At 39.6% G+C, this 12,143-nt stretch overlaps 1 protein-coding gene across 2 annotated transcripts in view; it reads left to right on the forward strand.

The window, feature by feature from the left end:
- The window catches only part of galntl6 (polypeptide N-acetylgalactosaminyltransferase like 6), a 279,651-nt gene that overhangs the window by 187,830 nt on the left and 79,678 nt on the right, over positions 1-12,143 (forward strand). The gene's annotated exons all lie outside the window — the stretch shown is intronic.

A 12,143-nucleotide genomic window follows, 5' to 3' on the forward strand; every position in this document is an offset into this window, starting at 1 on the left:
CATTTAAGTACTCAGTTATTTAGTTACATTTTCAAAAATGTAACTTCGATAACCTCCCCCCTCTGTTATTCCTGCTGTTATACCCCTATCTCACCTATGCGGTTTGACTACATGAGGGCTGATGCGCGGTAAGATGGAAACTTATTCGCAGTGCCAAAACTGGTGGTGAATCATGATGATCCGTACTTACAGCCACTGCGCATAACCGCGTAGGTGAGATAGGGGTATTAGTAGTTAACAGATTACGGGCCAAACTTTGCTGAGTGATGGTCTTGACTCAAACAACATGCATGAGTCACGAAAGAGTTTTCATTTTCTGCAATGGAAAAGTACTCGAACTAGTTACTTTTATCAGAAAGTAACGCTTTAATGTAACTGATTACTTTTAAAAGACAGTAATTTTGTAATGTAATTAGCTACTTTAAAAAGTAACCTCCACCAACACTGGTTGGCACCTACCTATTTGGGTTGACACCCCAAGATTTGCCCTGAGGTGCTGTGGGATAGACTGCAGGCCTCCCTCGACTCTACACAGGATAAAAGTTCTCCCACACCACCCCACTTCTCCGCTCTTAATTTGGGTTAATCCCCTAAAAAAGAGATTTTGACTGATGCCACTTAGTTTATAACCTAGCAAACTGTAAGGATTGATCCAATGAGAGAAACTTCAAGGCACTTTTATAAATCACTCTGGATAAGAGCGTCTGCTAAATGTAAATATAAATGCTGTAGAACATGGATGGATGGATGGATGGATGGATCAAAGCCACCAAACTTCCTGTGGAATTTAAAGCATCTTTATTTTTTCTGTATGATTTATTAATTTACTAATTGATTGATCCATATCATCATGTTTCCGTATTTAATATCATCATTAAATGGCTTGTGTAATAACTCCACCCCGAAGAGCACACAGTGTTTTTATCTCCTGTTCCCTTAGCAGTCTAACTCCAATTCATCCTAGAAAAAAGAATCCAATCTATATTTTTATCAAGACAAAGAGATAATTTATATTTTCTCTGGCTTTTAACACACAGAGCGATGTAATGAATGAATAAATCTAGTTACGACTGAGCAGAACTTTAGTTACAGTGGCGATTTTAGAGCTTTTAGAGGGCTGTGAACTCTCCTTGACCGTCGTGAGTCTAATTAAAAGTCATCATTACAAGTGTGAGAGGGCCGTGTCCTGAGTGTGTTCTGGTGAAGAAAAAAAGATTTTTTTTCTGTCTGTGACAAAAACAACCCTATCTGCAGTTTTATTTTTATTTTTTTTATTCCTCTGCTTCAGCCTTGGAGGGTTTTTACGCAAGTGTGATAACAAATGAGGTTGTGAATGTTATCATATTCACGTTGTGTTCAGTAACAATGTTGATTTCCATTGAGGTTTCTGTCTTTTTAATTAGCTGGTGATGTCTTGAGGGTGATACGTGGAGTGTGTGTGTGTGTGTGGCGTTTTTGAAAGTGCAGCATTTGATGTTATCTGTAGTTCTAGTATGATTAAAAGTTAATGATGTCTGCATTTTGTACAATTTCACCGTGCAGATGAGCGGAATCCGATCGTTCGTGTGCCAAATGAAAAAGACATCAGCGTATCTAACCTCGCCTCGTCATTTCCCCCACACTCAAAGTGTAGAACGTTACTGGCACGAGCTCTAAACGCGTTCGCACTTTTTTTTCGAAGGCTGCCATAAGCCCTAGAATTTGTATTTGGCTGCACGCCACGGCCGATACACCCACTACGCGCTGAAGAATCGTCACACTAATAAAACCCAACTGCTCTCTGTGTCGTCAGACATTTCTCTTGTTCTGCTTCCGCGGTCCCTTTGGATTTTCCAGCGCTGGCACGGGAAGCTCATTTTCTTTGCCGCTTTAAAGAAGGAGTGTAATAAATGGGGATGGAGTTTGAGCATTGATCTCACTCCAGAGACGGATTTATGAGTGGTTCAAGGGAGCGTGTGTCTTCTCCAGTGGAAAGGCTGGTTGAGTAAATTGGAGACAGTGCGGAGCGTGAACATGGAGGAGGAGGAGGGAGCAGTCGGGTTTCTTTTTTGGACTCGCCGGCCTCTGTTATAACTCGAAAGTTCACAGCACTTTAAGAGCACTGGTCCAGTGCTATCGTAACCATTCTTGGTCTTTTAATTCACACTCTTAATTCAGAATTCATTCAATAAGTAAAAAAAACAATAGCCCACGTTTAGAAAACGTTTATGAATTCTTTCCGACATGAGTTGGCCCGGTGTTATGCGCAGACGCCGAGAGATTTCCTGAAGCTCCGAAATCGTTGGGGCATTTTTTCTAAATAGATGCTATCTTTAATAACTGATAGAGGTTTAGATCTGTATACACACTCATTCTTGCCTAAACAACTCTTAAAACTACACCTGTGACACAATAGGCAAGGCAAGGCAAGGCAAGTTTATTTGTATAGCACATTTCATACACAATGGTAATTCAAAGTGCTTTACATAGAAGAAGAAAAAAACATTAAATGAAATAAAAGATAATAGCAATAAGACATTTTAACAAAAACTTTTAAATTTCATTTAAAATAAAAATAAATGCAGTTTGCAACAAAACTTTAAACTAATTAAAATTTAATTAAAATAAAAATAAAAGACTAAGTAAAACTAATAAAAACTTAATTTCAAATAAAAATAAAACAGTTTAAGAAATTAGATAAACATAAGATAGTACAGTCAGTTCGGACGTAGCACAGTGCTCATTGAATAAATGCACAGCTGAACAGATGAGTTTTGAGTCTAGATTTAAATGTGACTAATGTTTTAGCACATCTGATCTCTTCTGGAAGCTGGTTCCAACTGCGGGCAGCATAATGGCTAAAGGCGGATTCCCCTTGTTTTGTGTGAACCCTTGGTATTTTTAACTGACTCGAACCTAACGATCTGAGTGGTCTGTTAGGGTTATATTCAGTGAGCATATCTGTAATGTATTTAGGTCCTAGGCCATTAAGTGATTTATAAACAAGTAAAAGTACTTTAAAATCTATCCTAAATGTTACAGGAAGCCAGTGTAAGGACCTGAGGACTGGTGTGATGTGATCAGATTTTCTGGTTCTAGTCAGAATCCTGGCAGCAGCATTCTGGATGAGCTGCAGCTGTCTAATGGTCTTCTTGGGAAGGCCGGTGAGGAGACCATTACAATAATCCACCCTGCTGGTGATAAAGGCATGGACTAGTTTCTCCAAGTCTTGATTTGAGACAAAACATCTAATTCTTGCAATGTTTTTGAGATGATAGTATGCTGATTTAGTTACTGCTTTGACATGACTACTGAAACTAAGGTCTGTCTCCAGAATCACCCCAAGATTCTTGACTTGATTTTTAGTTATCTGACCCCTAGAGTGAAGGTATGCATTCACCTTCAGAGCTTCATCTTTGTTTCCAAATGCAATGACTTCAGTTTTCTCCTTGTTTAATTGAAGGAAATTCTGGCACATCCAACTGTTAATTTCATCAATGCATTTGATGAGGGAGTCTATGGGGCTAAAATCATTTGGAGATAAGGCTAGGTAAAGCTGGGTATCATCAGCATAGCTGTGATAGGCAATTTGGTTCTTTCTCATTATCTGACTTAGAGGGAGCATATACAGGCTAAACAGGAGCGGTGCAAGAATTGAGCCTTGTGGGACTCCACATGTCATGTCACAATAATGAGTAAAAATGTCATAACAGTAATATTTCGAACATTTTGCAGGCTGCCATTTGGAGAAACGAGAGAATAATGGATAAACCAGTTGTTGGGTCAAAATAAACCAACCAGGTGTTCATTCGTAAATGACCCACTACATCTCATATGACCCAACATGAGCAACCCAACAATGTGTTTAAAGTACCTGAAATAACCCAGAACTTAAATAACAATAAACAGATACAGAGATACGCTTTTTAACAGTTTATAAAATTGTCAGCTAGTGAACTTGATCTAAACAACTTTTAACCAATGTTTTTTTTACTCATTATTGTACAGTAAATATCAATAGCGCTGGTTCAGTTTTTTCAAGTACTCATGTGAAAATCACCATCACTATTGTATTTCTTCGATACAACATTTTTATGACTAAATTGTATTTTATAACTGTGATGAGTGAAAATGTCACTTTTTGCGCCACCTGGCGGCAATTTTACGAATGTCTTTGAAATGCAACTGATTTATTTTGGCCGCTGTCGTTTTTACGGTGAGCGCGACGGTAATAACCATTCCATTTGGGTACCTACTGTACATGTAATACAATATTAAAATGCAGATTTTCCCCCCACATCTCTACTGTTTATTGAATTAACCATGCTAAAATCACAGTCGTTCTTTATTTGTTTATGATTTGAAATACCGGTTTTCCCCGACTCATGAACAATTTTCATTCCGGGAGCATGTTTTACCCCTTTTCCCCTGCTCTGGTTCCCGTGCCGGTTCCCAATTTCGGAAGCAGTGCCGCGCTTTTTCACAGAAAAAAATTGGTGCCGGTGCCCTAAAATAAGCACCGAACCGGCCCCTAAACTCTGCTGGTCTAGTTGCGAGAACCTGTGACGTCACGAGCGGTGGGCGGAGTTAAAGGGAGCGTAAAAAAAAATGGTCTAAAAATGGGTAAAAGTCTGTTACGGACGAAACAAAAGCGTTTTTTCGGCATTTTGGACATTCGGCGAGATTCAGCAGAAATTGGAAAGTGCTTTAAGCAAAAAAAAGTGTATAAGGAAATAAGAGAAGAACTAATAGATTCACACGAACAACCGACCAAATAGTGTAGAAGCAAAAAAAAACTGAAGAAAGACTTTCAGCGGTTATAACACATAGAATAAACTGCTTTTGGATACTGAAATACATTTTCATACTAGTTTGGAGAATAACCAGTAAACTGACTTCGGCCATGGTCGTTTCTGTTTGGTGGGCGTGGCCTGTGACATATTATCATGCAGCTCCCGCTGAGCTCCTGTCTAGTGTAAATGCGGGCCGGTTCTCGGTGGTTCCCAGTCCAGCACCGGCCGAGCGCCAGAACTGGCATCTGGCACCAGCACCAGTGTAGTGGAAATTAGGTATTTGTAAGCCAGAGTAGTTCTGACTTGATTTGTTTGTAAGTCCGACAAAGCGAGTCTTATACACAATGTAAAGCATACCAATCCACTTGACTAAATCTGTCCTCTTTTCTCACATTTCCTCACATGAAATGTAAGTGTTGTCTCTGCGCCTTTAAATCGCGAGGGGAATCCCGGACACCATTTCGGCTCAGAGCTGTTTTCCACTGTATTGGACTGTGAACTCTGTTTTATTGAGGATTTTCTGAAATTAGGATTATTTATTATCAGGACAGATTTTATATCATCGTGCTCCCAGACTGATTAACTGAAACTGGTGAGGCACCCCCACACAAACACATACAGTATACTGGACTTTGAAATGTGTGAACATTCACTTACACACTGATATATTCAATATAATATATATATATATATATATATATATATATATATATTGTATAATTGTAAATATTAGTATCTGGTGCAGTGCAGTGTCTGTTTTTTGTACAACACACATGAGCTACTTCCATGATTTGTTCGCATCTCTGAATGTTTGTAGAACCGCAATCCTTTCGAAATTTGTAACTCGAGTGTTCGTAAGTTGGGGACTACCTGAATTGTTTTGTGGGTGTGTGACTCTATGAATGCGGCCCTACATTACAGCAACTCCACAACCCATAAAACTTCCACATACACCTTCTTTTTTTTCTCTTTAACAGTCTCTGCTAAATGTATAAGAGCGTACAAGTGGATGTAGATCTAATAATAGTTAAAAGTGATTGCAGCTTCCTTTTTTTGGCTAATAGAGCGGTACATTTCAGCGCATTCCTCGCTGATTAATCAGTCCACTTAGAACTAAGCATACTCTTAAAACAGCACTGATTAAAACCAAACCTTTTACTTCTGCATATCGACTCTGGCTCATTAAAACCCGATCGCTCACGCTGCGGATAAGTGCGGCTTCTCGGATTCAAATCGTACGAATGAGCTCTAATGAAGCTTTCATTACGCGCGATCTCGGTCCCTCTTAGTCCCAATGTAATATTAATGATATAGAAGTCTAGAAATTTGAAGATGAAATGATCAACCCCACCGGGGAAGGGACGGCTGAAACCAGCCTGCCTCTGAACCATCAAAGCAAAGGAAAGAGAAAAAAAAAAGTAGCACTGCAGCTTTTTATCACGGTCTGTCATAGAGTTGCCTTTGGCATAGAGAACCTTTCGCCCATTTTTTTTTTCTTCTCCCTCCATAACAGTTTATTTGCCACTTCCTTCATCACTGCTAGACCTGCTAAACATCAAAAGGCGTGATTTATGAGTTCATTTGAACAACCACTCAGAGGATGGAGAGAGGGAGTGAGGGAGAAATCAAGAGTGTAATAGACAGAGAGAAATAGAGTGCTGAGGAAGCAGATAGAGGGACGGATATAGAGAGAGAGACAGGGAGAGAGCAGAAGACAATAGACGCATGAGCAGAGTAAGAGGAGAGACAGACTTCTTCACACCCACGGCTTCACAAACACGCACTCTCTTAACAGCTTTCTTAAGACCGCGAGCACATTTTTGTAGCTATAAATACACAAAAAGATTATTCAGGCAAAGAAGACTTTCTTTTCAGCCACAAACACACACACACATCTTAAGGGACAGATACACATTTTTCATTCAAACCCCACCTACGCCGTTTTTATCCGCTTATTCTGGTTCTTAATGAGAGGCTGTAGGACTCGTGGTTGTTTATGCAGGTGGGAACGCAGCAGTCACACTCAGGTCTGATCTGAGCATCTCTGCATTTTGGGCTCGGTCCACCTCTAAGTCAACTCCAGCAAGACAGACAATGTTCATCAAGCCACCGTTCTACGTGACCGGCCCCCAAGCGGACAGCCGAGACGCATACTGTAACCTATTCCACCTGGGGAGTATAAACGCCATGTCTCGGTCTCTACTTGAGATCAGATCTTATACACGCTTTAAGCTGCAAGAAAGCATGAACATTTATCACGCCAATCCTCCACAGCGTATACAGTACTCTCTCGCGGATCTCATCTCATGTACCTGCGTGGACTGTTTAAATCATGTTGTTCGCTAATGAAAGACGACACACGAAGCTATAAAAAGCTGCCGCTTTCATCTCTGATGTTACAGCCTCGCCTTTATCAATTAGCCTGGCAGGAGAGACTCACGGTGATTACATATTTTCCAGCTAAAGCCGTGATGCGGTCGATTAGAAGTTTTTTTCTTTCTCTACATTATAGTACAGTAAGATTTTTTTCACATATGCCGGCTTGTTAAGCTTGAACCCATCCTTACTAATCAATAAGCTAGCGCTTAAATCTGTAGCTTAGTTTTTGTTTGTTTGTTTGTCATTTATTTTTTGTGCGTTTTTCCATATAACGATAATCATGCAGTCATACCCACTTCCCATTTCTTTATATTAAATTAACTGATGTAGATAGAATTAAAGAAACTGCTCATGTACAGGGACTGGACTGAAAATGAAAGGCAAAAAAGTCCTTTAGTAAGCCTGGAGAACTATTTCTACATTAAAAAATGCAGGTTGTTCCCGACTTACAAGCGATTTCTGTTTCAGGAGCATGTTCGTAAGTCTGATTTGTTCTTAAGTCTGACAAAGTGAGTCTTATATACCTTCGGCACGAATATATAATGTAAATCATACTAATACACTTGACTAAATCTCTGTCCCCTTTTCACACACTGCCATCATGTGGCCAAGAACAGTAACCATGTAACTGTAATTGAACAGTGTTGTCTTTGCGCCTTTAAATTGTGAGGGGAATCCTGGACGCCATGTTGTTTTAGAGCTGTTTTCCACTGTACCGAACTGTGAACTCTGTTTTGTTGAGGATTTCCTGAAATTAGGAATATTCACCATCAGGACAGCTTTAAAGGACAGACATTGACTGATTCCCTGAAACCAGAGCTGGAGATGCTGCGATTTGCCATTTGGGAGTGACAATAATGGACAGGATTTGAAATGATGTTAGAGGGACAGTGCAGGACCATCTTTATTGGTAAACACTCAAAGAAAATGATTACAGTGAACAAACTTTTGTAATAAAATTGATTTAAATAGGTTATGGATGTATGCAGTTAATAATATATAAACTTGTTGCTCTTCTCATACTGGTATTGATTACCGAATGAAACTGCCGTCTTGCTTTTACAGGAGTTTAGTCGTACTGAGTTTAATTCTACACACGTATCTCTGTTTATACTGAAAAAAAAAGAAAGACAAAAAGCTTTAAGCTCCATATAGCTCTCCCTAACAACTTTGTAGCACTTACTCGAACACAGCTCCCTTTTTTTTTTGTTGTTTTTGTAACCTGACATCTTTTCCTTGAGCACTGAGCTTGTAGGCTAAGAGTTTGACTGGACCATCTGTTTAAATGACGGAAAGTCCAGGAACTGAGAAAGCAGGTGGGACACTGAAACATACTTTCAGTTTTTGACAAGTAATTCTGTAAAGGTTTAAGATCCTGCGATGATTCTGTTCTACAATACCACACACTCACACATACACACACACATACACACAACTTCCATTTCTCACGGTTCCACCGTTATGTGACAGTGAGCAGAGAAATAACTGCAGCACGCTCTCCTGCTCACTCTGTCGGATGCTCGGATGCTCCACTGGCTCTGTGGACTCCAGAAACAGGGCTGGAATGATTGTCGCTGCCAAGATTTATTATAGTGTCTTTTCTGAAAAAAAAAAATAATAATAATAAAATGTCTGCACAGCATTTTTCTACTTCACCCGCTCTGGGGCTGACACGAACTTTTGTCAAAGTTTAGTCAGTGAAAGTTCAAGTTTGTTGGAGGAGCCTGTGATGTGACGTGTAGTGTGTGTGTGTGTGTGTGTATTTTTTGACCTGGGATTATTAGTACAGCTTTGATGCTACAGGATTTCCCATCAGATCTTTAGACATTGGACTTTTATTACACATCAAAGTGATTATCAATTAAATCCGACGCGTCCCTAATGTTAATAGCACTCTACACCTGAGTGATGTGAAACATTTACACACACACACACACACACACACACACACACGTCCTTCCTGAAATATAAATGCCTAGTTATGTGACAATGTATATTTGCTGAAAATGCCAAGAGACACGTGAGACAGTGAGACAGCGAAGAGAAATGTGTCTGAAAGTTTCCCTAAACAAGGCTTACCGTTTTTTGATGTCGCCTGACGATTTAAATGCCATTGTCTGGAAAACCGTGTCTTACATAAGAGACCTACAAGAGCATGTCTCGCCTCGGCGGTCTAAAAACAAATATATCTTCCTCAAACCTGCCTCATTTTTTATTTATTTATGAATTTTTTTACCCAGGAGGTTCAGAGGTCAAAGTTGAGGCAGGTTCGGAAGATTTATCAGACATCACCTTGTCTCATCACCTCGGCTGGATTCTTACAAGAAGACAGGGTTGTAACTATGTAGTACAGGGTTCTTTACGAAAATAAAATAGTGTAATCAATAAATTAATAGTAAAATCAAAACAATCAAATAAAAACGAGCTGTAGCTATCAGTGTAAAGTTTTCTAAACCTGAATGAGAAACTTTTGGCTTTCAGTGTTTCGAAAGGTGTGATACGGCAGATTGACGTGACGTTTCGTGGCACCGCAGCCGCTAGCCGAGCGGAATATCGCCGTGTGCCCGCTCTGCTCAAACCCTCGGTTTCTCCTCTGTGCTGCTACATGGAGCTCAGCTATGTACTTTACAGCACATCCCCACGGCAGCCTGTTTGCTTTTAAAGCCCTGCAGCACATTTGTGTTATTATGTGTAATCTAGAGACTGCACTGAGTCTAATCACACACACACACACACACAAAGTCACACAGTAAGAGACACACACAGCATGCCTGAGAGGAGGCGATACGAGCATTAATGGTCCACAACTGAATATTGGAAAAACCTACTGTAGTGAAATCCAGGAGAAAGTGGAAGTTATAGATGTCCATCCGGAGGCGAACCCAGGGGTGTTAGCTCAAGGGAGGAAGAGAGAGAGAAATGTAATGTGTCAGAGTTAACATGATAATATCCGAACCAAGAGGAAGAAAGTAGCATGAGAGCATTTTATAAATAAAAAAAACACCAACAGATATTTAAGAATAAGGTTAACAGGACTTGTGTAAGAATCCTAAATGCTCTTCTTCATTATTTAAACTATCCATTTGTATTAAAATAAAAAAGCTTCCTAAATCCCGTCCTGTCCTAGCATCTCTCTCCCTCTCTCTCTCTCTCTCTCTCACACACACACACACACACACACACACACTCCTACAGAGTGCCTCCTGAATGTTCCGATAAGGCAGTGATTTTGGATGTACTGTACTCTATAAGGAGCAGCGAGTTCTGAGAGCACTGAAGTCCAGCTTTGGCTTCAGTCAGAGTTCTCACTAAAGTGAAGTGAAGCTTCTGACTCGCTCGCTCGCTGTACAGTTACAGTTACACAGCACCTAATGTGTGGACTGATGTGGAGGACGTTTCTGTTAAAATAGTGAGGAAGGTATCTCGTAGCCTGTTTGTGTCTGTATGTCTGCTTATCTACAGTAGGTGGTTGTCTGTCTGTCTGTTTAATTAGCAAAATGTATATTGGTCTGTAAAGTTAGATAGGTATCTATCTATCTATCTATTTATCTATCTATCTATCTATCTACTGTATCTGCTGAAACGATATATCTACCTACCTACCTGTATATCCTGTTGTCTGTCTGTCTATCTATGTATAAATATGTCTGTTTAGCTACAGTATATATCAGTCTGTAAAGCTATTTGCTCCTCTCTCTCTTTCTCTTTTTCTATCTATCTATCTATCTATCTATCTATCTATCTATCTATCTATCTATCTATCTATCTATCTATCTGCTGTTTGTCCATATAACTATCTACCTGTGTATCATCCTGTAAAGCTAGTCAGGTCTCTAACCCTATATATATATATAAAAGGCTAAGCAGCTTGCGATGGTGAATTATTACTGTAAGAAAACAACAGCACATACCAAAGAGAATGCGCTTGCATGAATTACTTCACATACAGAGGGGTAACATCTGTATTTTACATTCTAGCACTGTGGGAAACACATCAGTACAGTACTGTAAAGTACAGTATACAGGTTTACCTTTACATTCTTGTATTTTTTAAGAGTGATGTATTAAGCTGAGTTTAAAATGTAATGAAAGTGTTTTGGGAGCAAATTTAGAGTTCAAACTATAAAAACAGGCATTAATAGGCGTTTTTTTTTTTGTTTGTTTGTTTTTTTAAAACCACATCCAAAATTAATGGTTTTTCACAATTCTTGGGTGTCTAGTAACATAACCCCTGTGCATTTCGGGGGTCGACTGTATATAGATATGTAGATAAATAGATAGGAAGATATTCTCCCTTCTCCCTCTCTGTCTCTCTTTCTCTCTATCTGTATGCCTGTCTGTCTATTTAGCTGTCAATCTATCTATCTATCTGTCTATCTATCTATCCATCCATCTATCTATCTGTTTTTCTGTGTCCCTTTATGCATTTGAGAAGTGACCATTTGTTCTGTAAATCAGTGTTTAAGCACAAAACAGCTAGTTTATATATATATATATATAATTTATTTCAATTTGGTTGTGCTCATAAAGACCCTTTTCAAGAGATTTACATTTTACAAACCCTCGCCTTGCAAATCATCTCTAATGTACAAACAGATTCCTGGGCGCTCTGATCCTCAGAACACTTCATAATCGAGTCGCCGCTGCCCTCATGACTGCACTTTTCCTTCCAATTTCCTTTCCTTTGACTGCTTTTTTAATGAATTCTTTCACACCAGCAGCGGAGGATATTTCTCTCCCCTTTCTCCTGCTAGTCACCGAACCGCTCCGCGGAAAACGTGTTGTTGTTTTAATACCGAGCGTCAGCTCCGTTAACTCACAGCAGGCATCGCAATCTTATTAAATTATTTCTAATTGGATTTGCAGGTTGCATTATTCATTCAGCCTATATCGCTACTATAAAGGGAATGCGAAAGCGGAAGAAGGCCACGCCGTAAATAGAGGCCCGGGTGGAGTTTCAGCTACGACTGGTTAATATTCAAGAAACACGGG

The sequence above is a fragment of the Clarias gariepinus genome, chromosome 8 (assembly GCF_024256425.1).
Source record: "Clarias gariepinus isolate MV-2021 ecotype Netherlands chromosome 8, CGAR_prim_01v2, whole genome shotgun sequence".
In the NCBI taxonomy this organism is placed as follows: Eukaryota; Metazoa; Chordata; class Actinopteri; order Siluriformes; family Clariidae; genus Clarias; species Clarias gariepinus.